The sequence below is a fragment of the Olea europaea genome, unplaced genomic scaffold, assembly GCF_002742605.1.
Source record: "Olea europaea var. sylvestris unplaced genomic scaffold, O_europaea_v1 scaffold2158, whole genome shotgun sequence".
Classification (NCBI taxonomy): Eukaryota; Viridiplantae; Streptophyta; class Magnoliopsida; order Lamiales; family Oleaceae; genus Olea; species Olea europaea.
This window is the reverse complement of record NW_019239566.1, coordinates 89,564-105,272: the sequence shown is the minus strand read 5'-3', so window position 1 is coordinate 105,272 and position 15,709 is coordinate 89,564.

Genomic DNA, 15,709 nt, shown 5'->3' with positions numbered 1-15,709 from the left:
TAAACTAAAGCGTATACCATAATGTAAATGTAACATGGTTCTTACTGATTGAACTTTGATATTTGTATACTAATTTTTGACACTCTGTTTCACACTTGCACAGTTGTCAAGTGTCAATTGGATGGGAAAACTATTTGAAATATAAATTGTCTAACAGGGTAAAGTCACGTGACAAAGTGTAAACTTAAGTGTACACCATAGTGCACATGTAGCACGGTTCTTACCGATTGAACTTTGCTATTTGTACACTAATTTTTGACACGTTATCTGACACTTGCATTGTTGTCAAGTGTCAATTGGTTGGGAAAACTGTTTGAAATATAAATTGTCCAACAGGGTAAGGTCACGTGGCATAGTGTAAACTTAAGTGTACACCATAGTGTGCATGTAGAAAGGTTCTTACTGATTGAACTTTGCTATTTGTACACTGATTTTTGACACGTTGTTTGACACTTGTATTATTGTCAAGGGTCAATTGGATGGGAAAAGTGCTCAAAATTTAAACTGTCCAATCGGGTAAGGTCATGTGGCAAAGTGTAAACTAAAATGTACACCATAGTGTACATTTAGAAAGGTTCTTACCGATTGAAATTTGCTATTTGTACACCGATTTTTGACACGTTGTTTGACACTTGCATTGTTGTCAAGTCTCAATTGGGTTGGAAAACTGTTTGAAATTTAAACTACCCAACAGGGTAATATCACGTCTTAATGTGTAAACTAAAGTGTACACAATAGTGTATATGTAGCAAAGTTCTTACCGATTGAACTTTGCTATTTGTGCACTGATTTTTCACACGTTGTTTGACACTTGCATTATTGTCAAGTGTTAATTGGATGGGAAAACTGTTTGAAATTTAAACTGTCCAATAGGGTAATGTCACGAGGTAAAGTGTAAACTAAAGTGTACACCATAGTGTACATGTAGCAAAGTCCTTACCGATGAAAATTTGCTATTTGTACACCGATTTTCGACACATTGTTTGACACTTGCATTGTTGTCAAGTGTCAATTAGATGGGAAAACTGTTAGAAATTTAAACTTTCCAACAAGGTAATGTCACGTGGCAAAGACTAAACTAAAGTGTACACCATAGTGTACAGGTCGTAAGGATCTTATTTATTGATCTTTGCGATTTGTACACTAATTTTTAACACGTTTGACACTTGCATTGTTGTCAAGTGTCAATTGGATGGGAAAACTATTTGAAATTTAAACTATCCAACATGGTAATGTCACGTGGCAAAGTGTAAACTAAACTGTACACCATAGTGCACGTGTAACAAGGTCCTTACCGATGGAAATTTGCTATTTGCACACTGATTTTCGACACGTTGTTTGACTCTTGCATTGTTGTCAAGTGTCAATTGGATGGAAAAACTGTTAGAAATTTAAACTGTCCAACAGGGTAATATCACAAGGAAAAGTGTAAACTAAAGTGTACTTGTCGCAAGGTTCTTATCGATTGAACTTTGCTATTTGTACTCTGATTTTTGACACGTTGTTTGACGCTTGCATTGTTGTCAAGTGTCAATTGGATGGGAAAACTGCTTGAAATTTAAACTGTCCAACAAGGTCACGTCACGTGGTAAAGTGCAAACTAAAGTGTACACCATAGTGTATATGTAGCAAGGTTCTTACCGATTAAACTTTGTTATTTGTGAACTGATTTTGACGCGTTGTTCGACACATGCATTGCGGTCAAGTGTCAATTGGATGGAAAAACTATTTGAAATTTAAACTATCCAACAGGGTAATGTCATGTGGAAAAGTGTAAACTAAAGTGCACACCATAGTGTACTTGTTGCAAGGATCTCATCGATTGAACTTTGCTATTTGTGCATTAATTTTTGACTTTGTCTCGACACATGCATTGCGGTCAAGTGTTAATTGGATAGGAAGACTGTTAGAAATTTAAACTGTCCAATATGGAAATCTCACATGGCAAAGTGAAAACTAAAGTGTACACCATAGGGTACATGTAGCAAGGTCCTTACCGATGGAACTTTGCTATTTGTAGACTAATTTTCAACACGTTGTTTGGCACTTGTATTGTTGTCAAGTGTCAATTGAATGAGAAAACTGTTTGAAATTTTAATTGTCCTATAGGGTAAAGTCATGTGGTAAAGTGTAAACTAAAGTGTACACCATAGTGTATATATAGTAAGGTTCTTACCGATTGAACTTTGCTATTTGTGCACTAATTTTTTGACACGTTGTTCAACACTTGCACTATTGTCAAGTGTCAATTGGATGGGAAAACTATTTAAAATTTAAACTGTCAAAAAGGTTAATATCATGTGGTAAAGTGTAAACTTAAGTGTACACCATAGTGTATACGTAGCAAATTTCTTACCGATTGAACTTCACTATTTGTGCACTGATTTTTGACACGTTATTTGACGCTTGCATTGGTGTCAAGTGTTAATTGGATAGGAAGACTGTTTGAAATTTAAACTCTCCAATAGGGAAATCTCACGTGGCAAAGTGAAAACTAAAGTGTACACCATAGGGTACATGTAGCAAGGTCCTTATCGATGGAACTTTACTATTTGTAGACATATTTTCAGCACGTTGTTTGGCATTTGCATTGTTGTCAAGTGTCAATTGGATGGGAGAACTGTTTGAATTTTAAACTGTCCTATAGGGTAATGTCACATGGCAAAGAGTAAACTAAAGTGTACACTATAGTGTACATATAGCAAGGTCCTTACCGATGGAACTTTGCTATTTGTACGCTAATTTTTGACACGTTGTTTGACACTTGCATTGTTGTCAAGTGTCAATTGGATGGGAAAACTGTTAGAAATTTAAACTTTCCAATAGGGTAATGTCACGGGGTAAAGTATAAGCTAAAGTGTACACCGTGGTGTACATATAGCAAGGTCCTTGTCGATTGAACTTTGTTTTTTGTACATTGATTTTTGACACTTGCATTTTGGTCCAGTGTCAATTGCATAGGAAAACTATTTGAAATTTAAACTATCCAACAGGGCAATGTCATGTGGCAAACTGTAAACTAAAGTGTACACCATAGTGTATATGTAGCAAGGTTCTTACCGGTTGAACTTAGCTATTTATGCACTGATTTTTGACACATTGTTTGGTACTTGCATTACTGTCAAGTGTTAATTGGATAGGAAAACTATTTGAAATTTAAACTGTCCAATAGGGTAATGTCACGTGGAAAAGTATAAACTAAAGTGCACACCATATTTTACATGTAGCAAGGTCCTTACCGATAGAAATTTACTATTTTTACAATGATTTTCGACACGTTGTTTGGCACTTGCATTGTTGTTCAGTGTCAGTTGGATGGAAAAACTGTTAGAAATATAAACTGTCCAATAGGGTAATGTCACGTTGCAAAGTGTAAAATAAAGTGTACACCATAGTGTACATATCGCAAGGTTCTTGACGATTGACCTTTGCTATTTGTTTGCTGATTTTTGACATGTTGTTTGACACTTGCATTGTTATCAAGTGTCAATTAGATGGGAAAACTATTTGAAATTTAAACTATCCAACAGCGTAATGTCGCGTGGAAAAGTGTAAACTAAAGTGTACACCATAGCGCACATGTAGCAAGGTCCTTATTGATGGAACTTTGCTATTTGTACACTGATTTTCGACACATTGTTTGACACTTGCATTGATTTGAATTGTCAAATGGATGGAAAAACTGTTAGGAATTTAAACTGTCCTACAAGGTAATGTCATGTGGCAAAGTGTAAACTAAAGTGTACACCATAGTGTACTTCTCGCAAAGTTCTTATCGATTGAACTTTGCTATTTGTACACTGATTTTTGACACGTTGTGTGACACTTACACTGTTGTCAAGTGTCAATTGGACGGGAAAACTATTTGAAATTTAAACTGTCCGACATGGTCATGTCACATGGAAATTTGTAAACTAAAGTACACACCATAGTGTACTTGTCGCAAGGATCTCATCGATTGAACTTTGCTATTTGTGCATTAATTTTTGACGCATTGTTAGACACTTGCATTGTTGTCAAGTGTTAATTGAATGGGAAAACTGTTTGAAATTTAAACTGTTCAATAGGGTAATGTCATGTGGTAAAGTGTAAACTAAAGTGTACACCATAGGGTACATGTAGCAAGGTCCTTACCGATGGAACTTTGCTATTTGTAGACTGATTTTCAACACGTTGTTTGGCACTTGCATTGCTGTCAAGTGTCAATTGGATGGAAAAATTGTTTGAAATTTTACTTGTCCTACAGGGTAATGTCATGTGGTAAAGTGTAAATTAAAGTATACACCATAGTGCATATGTAGTAAGGTTCTTACCGATTGAACCTTGCTATTTGTGCACTAATTTTTGACACGTTGTTTGACACTTGCATTGTTGTCAAGTGTCAATTGGATGGGAAAACTATTTGAAATTTAAACTATCCAACAGGGTAATGTCATGTGGCAAAGGGTAAACTAAAGTGTACACCATAGTGTATATTTGTAATGCCCTGACTCCTAGTGGACCGGAACGTTACTTACTTTACTTGGCTTAACCGGTGGTTTAGTAACAAGTGTATACGCTTTAGCGGAAGCTTACATCTTCAGATAATAATTTATATAACAATACTTCAAATACTTTAAACAAAAACAAATCATTTTTCAAAACAACAAAATGTAATTTATTTGAAGAAAACATAACTTGTTCTCGCATTCTACGTTATTCAAAACTTTAAATAAATAACATTGGAAAACATTTCATAAAAATAAATCCAAATCACTTATTCACTGGATTTCCATGGGCTCGTTGCATCACTCTCCATCTTCTCCTTCATCCATGCCTGAGATAGAATTCCTTCAATCTGTAGAGATGGGATTAAACCCGTGAGTTGAAAAACTCAATAGGTGTCATAGGTGCATTCGTGATCAAGCTATACATTTCAAAACATTAACTTTATAACTTTTCATACATGCCGTACCCGGAGGCACCATTTGACATGAAGGGATATGTCGTACCCGAGGGCACCATTTGACATACGAACATTTCTTCAACATAGAGGGGTATGTCGTACCGGAGTACCATTTGACATACAAACATTAACATGAATCGAAACTTATAATTTAACACGATTAAACACATTGCACCTCTACCTACCTTGATTGATGCTTTTGAAACTTTGAAAATTTGGATTGAAAAATTCGATGAAACTTGGACGTTGAAAGAAATGCACTCCTTGGATGTTTGAAAACCGTTGAGAATTGATGCTTGAAGACACTCCTTGATAGCATCCAAAATTCTATGAAAAATGCTTGAAAACACTTCTTAAACTTCTAGGAAAAATAGTTTTCCTCCCTCTCTTTTCTCTCTTGGAAACTATTTCTTTAGTATGTAAAAGCTCTTGCTTTTGGTGTGACAAAAAATGAGTGAAATAAGGTCTCTATTTATAGGTAAATATCCCATAACTTAAAGCATATGAAAGGTCACATTTCATTTAAGAGCGAAAACATGGGTGCCATTTAAGTTTGAGGTTAAATGCTTCAATTTAGTGGGGTTTTTATTGCCAAAAATGTGGGTGGCCCTTTGAGAAAATAATTGATGAAAATAAATATTTAAATTCTAGAGAAAAACGAGAATTTTCGTTTCAGGCAGTTTCGGTCGACCGGTTGTAGTCCGATTGACACTGCACAGCTTTCAGTGTTTCTATCAGAATTTCTTCTCCCGATATCCGATTGGAGTAATTCAAAGTGTGTTGGAAAGCTAACTCAAAGAGCTACAACTTTTATTTAGATATCATTTTCTAAATCGAATTTTTCCTATGTCTAGAATGGATCTCAAATGAAACTAAAAATCTAAAGTATACTTTAGTCATCCAATATTCATGTCTTAGTGCCACTAAAGTGTCTAGAATTATTTGGGGTTCTACATCCCCCACACCTTAATTAAAATTTCATCCTTGAAATTTACCTTCTGATTGGGTGAATAGTGTTGGATACTTATCTTTGGCTTCTTCTTCTTTTTCCCAAGTGGCTTCTTCTACGCCGTGATGATTCCACTGTATCTTAACCAGCTAAATCTCTTTATTCCTTAGTTTATGCACATTTCGATCCACTATCTTGATCGGTAGTTCCTCGTATGACAAATCTTTCTGTAGCTCCAAGGTTTGATAACTCACTACATGATTATGATCATGTACATACTTCTTTATCATCGATATATGGAACACATTGTGCACTACCGATAATTCAGGTGGCAAAGCTAGTCGGTAAGCCACATTTCTAACTCTATCAAGTATCTCGAAAGGTCCGATATACTGGGGTCATAGCTTGCCTTTCTTTCCAAATCTAAGTACACCTTTCATCGGTGCTACTTTCAGAAACACTTTATCCCCAACTTGGAATTCTAAATCCTTCCTCCTTGTATCTACATAGCTCTTTTGTCGATCATGTGCTGTCTTTATTCTTGCACGGATCTTATCGATTACCTCGACCGTCCTTTCAACTATTTCTGGTCCCAAAACTCTCTTCTCTCTGACTTCATCCCAATGAACAGGGGATCTACATCTTCTACCATAGAGAGCTTCGTATGGTGCCATTCCAATAGTTGCTTGGAAACTGTTATTATAAGCGAACTCTACTAAAGGTAAGTATGACTCCCAATTATCTCCTAGATCCAAGACACACGTTCTCAGCATGTCTTTCAAAGTTTGTATGGTCCTTTCAGACTGACCATCGGACTGAGTGTGATGCTGTACTAAAGTTCAGCTTCATTCCCATAGCTCCTTGTAGACTTTTTCAAAATTTAGATGTGAACCTTGGGTCTCTGTCAGACATAATGGATACAGGTACACCGTGTAATCTCACAACCTCTTTAATGAACAACTGTGCCAATTGGTCTAAACTGAATGTCATTTTCACTGGAAGAAAATGAGCTGACTTCGTTAGTCGATCCACTACTACCCATATAGCATTATTTCCTCTTGTTGACTTCGGGAATCCAACCACAAAGTCCATCGTGATATTTTCCCATTTCCATTCAGGTATATCTAGTGGATTTAACAATCCAGCTATTTTTTGGTGTCCTGCCTTAACCTGTTGACATACATGCACTTCTGCAGGTACAACCCTATACTTCTTTTCATATTTCTCCATCAAAATGTATCTCGAAGATCTCGATACATTTTCTTACCACCGGGATGTGCGGTGTACGGGGTGGAATGAGCTTCTTTCAATATCTCATTTCTCAAGGCTTCATCCTTAGGCACACAAATTCTTCCTCTAAATATCAGTGCCTGGTCCCCAACTACTCCAAAGTCCTTTTTCTTATCGGTACCAACTTCATTCTTAATCTTCTACGAAAATGAGTCTTTATTTTGTGCTTCTATAATTCGATCTCTAAGAGTAGGTCGAATTATTAAAGCTGCTAGACGAGCAGTGACTTGTCCTGGTGTGGTAACCACTTCGATCTGTAACTTTTCCAAGTCCTTGACCGACTCCACTTCAGAGGTGGGTAGTGACGTCAATTGTCCCATTGATTTTCTACTTAGAGCGTCGGCCAGAACATTAGCCTTACCCGGATGGTAGTGAATAGTGCAGTCATAATCATTCACCAATTCCAACCATCGTCTTTGTCGCATATTCAATTCCTTCTGTGTGAAGAAATACTTGAGACTTTTGTGATCTGTGTAGATATCACACTTCCATCCATACAAGTAGTGTCGCCATATCTTCAAAGCGTGTACTACCACTACAAGTTCTAAATCATGCGTCGGGTAGTTCTGCTCATGTTTCTTCAATTGTCTTGAAGCATAGGCTATCACTTTTCCATTTTGCATTAGTATATATCACAATCCTCGCTTGGATGCATCGCTGTATATAACAAACCCTTCCGTACCTTCAGGGTATTGTTAATACAGGTGCTGATATCAACTTCTGCTTATGTTCTTAGAAACTTTGTTCGCATTTTTCCGTCCATTGGAATTTTACTCCCTTCCTTGTAAGCTGCATCATTAGTCCAGCTATTTTGGAGAATCCTTCTATGAATCTCCTATAATATCCAGCCAATCCTAGAAAACTCCGTACTTCGCCAGCATTTGTTGGTGCTTTCCAGTTGGTTACTGCTTTTACTTTTGCTGGATCTACTTCAATCCCTTGGGCAGTAACTACATGTCCAAGAAATCCAACTCGTTCAAGCCAAAACTCGCACTTCTTGAATTTGGCATACAACTTCTCCTTGCATAATACCTCTAAGGCTATTCTCAAGTGCTCTTCATGTTGCTCCTTACTCTTGGAATATATCAGAATGTCATCGATGAAGACTATGACAAACTTATCCAAGTATTGATGAAATACTCGATTCATCAGGTCCATGAACACTTCAGGCGCATTGGTTAGCCCAAACGGCATCATCGTAAACTCGTAGTGTCCATATCGAGTTCTAAAAGCTGTATTAGGTATATCCTTTGTCTCTACTTTTAGTTGATGGTATCCCGATCGTAAGTCGATCTTGGAAAATACCTTAGCTCCTTTCAGTTGATCTAACAGATTCTTGATCCTCGGGAGTGGGTACTTATTCTTGATGGTTAATCGATTTATCTCCCTATAATTGATGCACATCCTCATGCTCCCATCTTTCTTCTTTACAAACAACACTGGCACACCCCATGGAGATACGCTTGGTCGTATGAAGCCCATATCTAGGAGTTCTTGCAACTGCTTCTTTAATTCTTGTAGTTCCTTTGGGGCCATTCGGTATGGGGCCTTAGATACTGGTGCCGTCCCGGGAATTAGGTCTATGGTGAATTCCACTTGTCGATCGGGTGGAATACTAGATAGATCTTCTGGAAACACATCTATGAAATCCCGTACTATTGGTATATCTTCAACCTTTATCGTCTCTTATTTCCCTCCTGAGATACTTACTAGATATCCTTGACATGTTTCTTTTCTCAACATTTTCTCAGCTTGTAAAGCCATACTAGTCGAATAAGGGTTTTTGTCTTCATTCCAAGGAACGAAAATGGTTTGTCTCCTGGTTTCTGAAATGATACTTCAATTTCCTTACATCAGATGGTGGCGTAATTACAACCTAACCAATCCATGCCTAGTATTACGTCAAAATCCTTCATTTCTATCATGTATAGGTTTGCTTCCATTGGTTTTCCCACAACTTTAATACTTACTGACTTGGCTATTCTATCAGTATTCAAAGGCTTGCCCGAAGGAATACTAACTTCTAATGTACCTTCCGACTTATCACAGGTAATACTAGATTTAGCCATAAAAGTTGTTGAAGCAAAGGAGTGTGTAGCTCCTGAATCAAACAATACATAAGCAGGTGTATTGTCTATCAGTAGAGTACCTGCCATGACATTAGAGTTTTCCTCTGCATCCTGTTGAGTCAATGTAAAAACTCGTGCTTTCCCTTTCTGGTTCTGGTCGCTGTTATCATCCTTCTTTTGGGTATGTGTGGGACAATCCCTAATGATATGTCCTAGCTTGCCACATCGAAAATAGACATTTTTCCCTTGTAAGCACTCTCCACGACGTGTCCTTCCACACTTAGAACAAGGCGCAATAACCGGCACAATACTTTTGCTGGCATTGGCTCCGCCATTAGCTTTCTTGTTCTGCCACTTGCCTTTTCCCTTGTCCTAGCCATTCCATTTCCTCTTTCCCATGTTACCATTGTCCAGTTGATTGAACAGTTGATCATGTTGTTCGGCGCTAGTCTTTTGGTACCAAATAGCATGAACTCTTTCCAGCATTTCACGGTATGTAGTGAAGCGATGGGACATAAGTATCATGCTTATATCCGAGTTCAGCCCTTGTTCAAACCTTCATACCTTCTTATCTTCCGTATCCACCAGATGTGGAGCATACCTTGAAAGTTGATCAAACTTTCTCTCATACTCAGTCAGGGACATAGTCTTTTGCTTGAGTTGGAGGAATTCACTTTCTTTGTGATCCCTCAAGGACTGGGGAAAGTACTTGTCCATTACTTCTCCTTTGAATTGCTCCCAAGTCAATTCTGCTTGTTGCTCAGAGGTCCTTGTCCTTGACATTGAGTCCCACCAATGACTTGCATCATCGAAGAACATGAACTCAGTACACCAGAATTTCTGAGAGTCCGTGCACCCTATCAATCGAAATATACACTCCAACTTGTGAAGCCACTCCTCGGCTGCAAGTGGATCAGCTGCTCCGTTGAAGGTAGGGGGCTTGCGCCTTCGAAACTGCTCGACCACTGAAGCATGGCTTGGAACATTAGGAGCTAGTGGTAGGGGTTGAGCTTGGTTCGGGTTCTGCCTGCCTAGGTCTTGAATCGCTCGAAGGAGGTCTCTTATCAAGTTTTAGTTTTATTGGACCATTTTCTTTAGACAAAACATATGGTTCTTATTAGTTTCATTCTTCGAATACTAAAGCAAAGAAGATAGTATTTTATTTCTTGACACAAGGGAAGCTATTACAAGGATTTAAATCTAATCCCTATAAGTTCTATGGATCTTCTTTGGTGGAGCTTCATCTTCGGAGGAGTCTTCCTGTGACGCCCCGAACTTAAACTTCGAGGGTCACGCACTAAACATAATAACTTCAATCTTTGGTACATGTAAATACTCTTAAATAGAAGTATTACATGTTAGAAACTTATTTTTCAATTTGATAAAACAATTCTTATAAAATTTGATAGCTGGTAAAAGTGCATGCCAACATGAAATTATACATTACATATACGGCCTCGGCACTATCAAGGTTAGTTGGGGCAGCAAGTTTGACAATTTTTATAAAATTCATCCCAACTCCGTTTTACATGAAATTTGTGGCATTAGAAAGATAATTTCAAGTATTTTTCTAGGTTAAAATCTGAAAATTTTCCAAGATCATATGATATAGACGTTTTACTGAAAACAGTGAAGTATTACACAGGAAATCCAGATTGACCCCTTGATGTTAAAACCTTGATAACTCAGGCCATGGATATCCAAATTGAGTGATTCCTTCGGCCATATTTACAAAACTCAAAGGGAAAAACAGAAATATTTTTAGAATCTCAAATGGACGTTTATAGAGTTAGAAACATCATTTTGAAATTGACTCCAGAAACTGTCCCGTTTCTGCCTTTTGTCTCTTGTAAGGAAAATAAACTACAAAAATGTCTCTTATCATAACATGAAAGATATAATTACAAAATCTACTATTAATACCATATTATATCACGTCATGTACATATTTTTACATAATACCATAAGAAAAATAGATGGAAAAACTGTCATCGAACAAAACACACAAAAGAAAACCTTCGATACAAAACTTCGTTGTCCTTAATCCATCATCGCTTAAGCCAACTAACTTCCATCAATCCAAACGATCATGGATCTGAAAATTTAGCATAACATACTATGAGTATAAGAAATACTCAGTAAGATACCATGCTTGGATTTTTATATCATGATAATACTACACAAAAGAATACAATCAAACCCATACTTGCATATTCCGGCTTGCCGGTGTCCTTCGGACTTGTCCTAAAGCATAAATAGATATCTAACTTTGTGGACTTATCCACCATAATCATATTGTGGTTTTTCATGCATAGTTTAAGCATAAATATTACCATGAAAATCATAACTCTTAAGCATGGAAAGTATCTTACCGTAAAACTTGAAGATCTTCGATTGAAATGAATTGGAAGTGCTAAACTTACTTCCTTCTCCTTTCCTTTCTTAATTTCGGTTTTTGATCTCTTTTTAAGTGTATAAGTGTTTTGTAAAATGAAGGAAATCTCTCTATGGCAATGGATATGGATGTATATATATAAAGATAAGGATAAGGCTTGATATTTTTTTTTTCTTGTTTTCTCTACCCACCGCCTCACCCCTTCTTTTCTCTCATTTTTTTTTCTTACTTGTACACATGTTTGGTCTACTATCTAAGTGTATGGTGATGATGGAGGACAAGTGGGTTGATTATAGGGTAATAAGTGGCTTTAAAACCTAGATTTACAAAGGAAGCCTCTTATCTTTTCAACTAATATAATCTAAACCCTCTAACTTTTATTATTAGCAAAGCATATCCCAAATTTAAACTTGTGTCCAACTTACATATTCAAAAATTGTAGATTGTAAAATAATTTAATCATTTGGTCAATTGAAGCCCTAACAAAATAATCCGCTTCATTTAAATCCAAACTTGCCTTAAGTTTCGACTAACTATTAATCACTTCATGTATACACAACCTTTGACTCTTCATGCCTACAATCATTAACTACCTCTAACATTAACCACTACAAAGGTGGTGTCCCCTTTTACCTTATGGCCAAAAATAGTATTGAAAGTTAAATCGCTATCCCAAAGAAATTTAAACGAGCATAAAATTTCGGAGTATTACACTTCCGCCTCAGGTCCAGACTCTATGTCCATCTCAACCTATGGCTCAGGCTCAGGATCATTCTCTAAATCATCCTCGGGTTCTTCTTCAGGATCTTCTTCCTCAGCCAAAGGTTCCTCCTCAGGCTCCTCAAGGATTACATCATCCCACAAATCAATCAGGGTATGGCAATACCTCTCAAACTCGAACAGGTTTGGGTTGCCTTCTAACATTTCATCTCTAACTGTGACTCCCATATCTCCCCATTGAGGTAGGAGAGAGTGTGTGAGGTTATTTATGACCTCAATATGCGTGATCTCCATTCCAACATTAACCACCGTCATGCATCTCTCATAGATGTCATACACATGTTCGCTAAGCGGTCAGGTCAGATCAGTTACATAGTTTTCATAGGGATGGATAGCAATTCTATGGTTCGATGCTTCTCTTTATGCCCTAGCCGTTCTATGAGCCATATCTGTTGCATTTTCACAAACATCATACTTTTTCTTTACTTAAAGAAAACATGCAAATATTTAAACTTTTATATCATGCAATTCCCTTTAAGCCCTTAGCTTTTGCCCAAGTCCATTACATATCTTTAAATAACACATCTCTAAATCATATCAAAGCATCATAACATAAACATAATCATTAACTTTAAACATGAACATACCTGGGCCATAGGATGAGGTTGATGGATGGATGCACAATGCCATAGAATATCTTAAACTGTTCATTTTCCTTTTGTTTTTTTAAAAAAAAAACATACTTGGTCTACAGAATCGGCTAAACCTTGCTCTGATACCACGCTGTAATGCCCCGACCCCTAGTGGATCGGAACGCTACTTACTTTACTTAGCTTAACCAGTGGTTTAGTAACAAGTGTATACGTTTTAGCGGAAGCTTACATCTTCGGATAATAATTTAAATAACAATACTTCAAATACTTTAAACAAAAACACTGAATCATTTTTCAAAACAACAAAATATAATTTATTTGAAGAAAACATAACTTGTTCTCGCATTGTGCGTTATTCAAAACTTTAAAGAAATAACAATGGAAAAGATTTCATAAAAATAAATCCAAATCACTTATTCACCAAATTTCCATGGGCTACTTGCATCACTCTCCATCTTCTCCTCCATCCATGCCCGAGGTAGAATTCCTTCAATCTGTAGAGATGGGGTTAAACCCGTGAGTTGAAAAACTCAATAGGTGTCATAGGTGCATTCGTGATCAAGCTATACATTTCAAAACATTAACTTTATAACTTTTCATACATGCAGTACCCAAAGGCACCATTTGACATGAAGAGGTATGCCGTTCCTGAGGACACCATTTGACATACGAACATTTCTTCAACATAGAGGAGTATGCCGTACCGGAGTACCATTTGACATACAACCATTAACATAGAGGGATATGCCGTACTGGAGTACCATTTGACATACAAACATTAACACGGATCGAAACTTATAACTTAACACGATTAAACACATTGCACCTCTACCTACCTTGATTGATGCTTTTGAAACTTTGAAAACTTGGACTGAAAACTTCGATGAAACTTGGATGTTGAAAGAAATGCACTCCTTGGATGTTTGAAAACCTTTGAGAATTGATGCTTGAAGACACTCCTTGATAGCACCAAAAATTCTATGAAAACACTTCTTAAACTTCTAGGAAAAATAGTTTTCCTCCCTCTCTTTTTCTCTCTTGGAAACTCTTTCTTTAGTATGTAAAAGCTCTTGCTTTTGGTGTGAGAAAAAATGAGTGAAATGAGGTCTCTATTTATAGGTAAATATCCCATAACTTAAAGCAAATGAAGGGTCAAATTTTATTTAAGAGAGAAAACATGGGTTCCATTTAAGTTTGAGGTTAAATGCTTCAATTTAGTGGGGTTTTTATTGCCAAAAACGTGGGTGGCCCTTTGAGAAAATAATTGATGAAAATAAATATTTAAATTCTAGAGAAAACGAGAATTTTCATTTCAGGCAGTTTCGGTCGATCGGTTGTAGTCCGTTGACACTGCACAGCTTTCAGTGTTTCTATCATAACTTCTTCTCTTAATATCCAATTGAGGTAATTCAGAAAGTTAACTCAAAGAGCTACAACTTTTATTTAGATAACATTTTCCAAATCGAATGTTTCCTATGTCGAAAATGGGTCTTGAATGAGACTAAAAATCTGAAGTATACTTTAGTCATCCAATACTCATGTCTTAGTGCCACAAAGGTGTCTAAAATTATTTGGGGTTCTACAATATGTTGCAAGGTTCTTATAGATTGAACTTTGCTATTTGTACACTGATTTTTGACACATTTTTTAACACTTGCATTATTGTCAAGTATCAATTCGATGGGAAAAGTGTTTGAAATTTAAACTATCCAACAGGATAATGTCACGTGGTGAAGTGTAAACTTAAGTGTACACCATAGTGTATATCTAGCAAGGTTCTTACCCACTTGCATTGTTGTCAAGGGTCAATTGGATGGGAAAACTGCTAGAAATTTAAACTATCCAATAGGGTAAGGTCACGTGGCAAAGTGTAAATTAAAGTGTATACCATAGTGTATATGTAGCAAGGTTCTTACCGATTAAAATTTGCTATTTGTACACTAATTTTTGACATGTTGTTTGAGACTTGCATTGTTGTCAAGTGTCAATTGGGTGGGAAAACTATTTGAAATTTAAACTATCCAATAGGGTAATGTCACGTGGCAAGGTGTAAACTAAAGTGTACTCCATGTTGTATATGTATCAAGGTCCTTAACATTTGAACTTTGCTACTGATTTTTGAGACATTGTTTGACACTTGCAGTGTGTTCAAGTGTTAATTGGATGAGAAAACTGTTTGAAATTTAAACTATCCTACAGGGTAATGTTATGTGGCAAAGTGTAAACTAAAGTTTGCAGTATAGTGTATATGTAGCAAGGTTCTTACTGATTGGACTTTGCTATTTGTGCACTGATTTTTGACACGTTGTTTGACACTTGTATTGTTGTCAAGGGTCAATTGGATGGAAAAACCGTTAGAAATTTAAACTGTCCAACAGGATAAGTTCACGTGGAAAATAGTAAACTAAAGTGTACACCATAGTGTACATGTAGCACGGTTCTTATCGATTGAATCTTGCTATTTGTACATTGATTATTGACACGTTGATTGACGCTTGCATTGTTGTCATGAGTCAATTGGATGGGAAACTGTTTGAAATTTAAATTGTCCTACAGGGTAATGTCACGTGGGAATGTGTAGACTAAAGTGTACACCATAGTGCACATGTAGCAAGGTCCTTACCGATGGAACTTTAGTATTTGTACACTAATTTTTGACACATTGTTTGACACTTGCATTGCTATCAA